The sequence below is a fragment of the Amphimedon queenslandica genome, unplaced genomic scaffold, assembly GCF_000090795.2.
Source record: "Amphimedon queenslandica unplaced genomic scaffold, v1.1 AMPQUscaffold_12430, whole genome shotgun sequence".
In the NCBI taxonomy this organism is placed as follows: Eukaryota; Metazoa; Porifera; class Demospongiae; order Haplosclerida; family Niphatidae; genus Amphimedon; species Amphimedon queenslandica.
The window spans coordinates 7024-9229 of NW_003547333.1; the positions used below are offsets into that span (position 1 = coordinate 7024).

Sequence of the window (2206 nt, forward strand, 5' to 3'; positions counted from 1 at the left end):
CTCCGATCAACTTTGTCAGCACATGAGGTTGACCAGTAGTGACACGAAGAGGATTTAGCAAGGACAAGGCCCTTTGATCCATTGGTCTTCCATCATTTGTACATGCTGTGAAACTATCCTCAGTAATTAACTCCTTAGCAAAGAGTTCCGATGCAATTGCTGATATGTTATCAGGTTTTATAAGGCGATAAAAGTCATGGAAGTGTCTTCTAAAAATTTTCTGAGAAGATTGCTCTGATGAACTGCCTCTTGCAGCAGAATTATGTATTAAATGATCACCTATAAAATTAACTCACAATGTACATTAACTTCTAGCTATAAATATATCTTACCCATTGTCAGTACAATGTTAAACACTGTATTGTCAGATGTGATCCCCTTGAATGTTACAGGATGCTTTAATTCAGGATTAGTATTGCTACAAGGAGTAGCAGTGATTGTGAAACGGCAATTAGGAAAACATGGAGGATTCATCTGCCCACATATATCAATGATGCTCTGACTAACCTATTTTAAGTTGCATAGATGATAGATCACTTTATATACAAACTCAAGACACTAACTTTGGTGGGATTTTCCTGATGAGGTCTTATTGACCAGCCTTTACTGCATTCCTCTGTATTAGTGTATATCTCAATGCATCCATCAGGACTCTTAAACTGAAAGAATAATTCTTTGTCACTTCTTGGCCTGTTAAACTCATCTTTCATGAACTGCACAATACCAATGGAATCAACATTTTATTTTTTCGAAACATACCATTTTTATTGCATTGAGACCTCTACCAAATAGAAACACCAGACCCCATTCTTTTCCAAGCCTTTTGTTCTCGCATATATACAGTGGCAGAGCAACATAACACCATAAGGCAGGCAATGCATCTAAAGTATTTGAAAAATCTAAAATCAGATGATTACAAGTCATACCTTGTACTAAAGAGCTATCAGATCCCGTAGCTTGAGGAGTTATGCTCCGATTTGAGTAGCGTAAATTTCTAACCCAACCCTTAATCTTTTTATAGATAATGCCCAAGTGAGAAAATTTAGAGATATATATACTGCCATACCACTCACCAACTGGAAAACTTCCTTTATCTACTGTTTGAAATTCAAATCGACAGTGATCATTAGAGGAAGCAACAAAGCTAAGGTGATTTGCATGAGATGGTGTTTCAATTGAAACACAATGCTGTATCTCAAGCAGAACTGGTTTCAGTAGAGGCTTGGAGACAGTTATAGTGTACACAACACTGACTAGCTCAGAATCCTCTGGTAATATAAACTCTCCACCAACAAGAGCAGTAATGGATACTTCAATGGTTTCAGAAGGTAGAACAGCTCCTCCTGGTACTGTTATTCTCAAACCATATTCTTCCCAGTTGAGCAATTGTGGAAGATTATTATGAATTAAAAATGACTTTATTCCAGCAACATGTACATCACCTACAAGCTTATCTAAAAATGACCTATTTTAAATATAACATACCTTTTTGATCATCCTTTTTTGCTGATTCATCATCTCTTGCTGATTCATCATCTCTTGCTAATTCATCTATGTTAATCAAAATAACATCATTCCACAAGTCTATAATTGGAATCATAGGAACTAAATTAAGCTGAATCAGCTAAACAAAAACTGTATAATGGTCTATACTAGGGGAAGTAACAAAACCTGACTATATACCTGATTGCTGACTATCTCTTGCCAATTGATGTTCTTGTGCTAGTTCATGTTCATTGCCTATAGATTTTAGTAGCTAATTTGGCTGTCCATGCATATTATATGAATTGATCTTTAAAATAAATTGTCTACATGTACCTTCATCTTGTCTCACAGATCGATTTTCTTCTACTACGTTTGATTGTGTACTGGCATAAATAGTGTCATACTATACTAATATTAATGAAACGCACCATTCAAAACAACTTACGCTCTAATATGTAACAGGTGAAGATAATTGAAATAACACGTTGATTGAATGATAGAAATAAGATGTAAAAAACATTCATGACTTATTTAAATATAGATGCAATCGATAATACACAATATGACTTAATTACCATCTATTGTGATAAGATTAAATTATAAAAATCAAATGTAAAAGCAATACAAAATATAACGACATAAGTTCTATTGTTAGTAACGCGGTAGCGTTACTAAGCAGGATTCACCCCAAAATGATATGGCTGCCACAACTTTTGCAGCC

General features: G+C 34.8%; 1 pseudogene; it reads left to right on the forward strand.

The window, feature by feature from the left end:
* LOC100635712 (ATP-dependent RNA helicase DDX39A-like) overlaps positions 1–191 on the forward strand; it is a 4184-nt pseudogene extending 3993 nt beyond the window's left edge.
* The last annotated feature ends 2015 nt before the right edge of the window (positions 192–2206 follow it).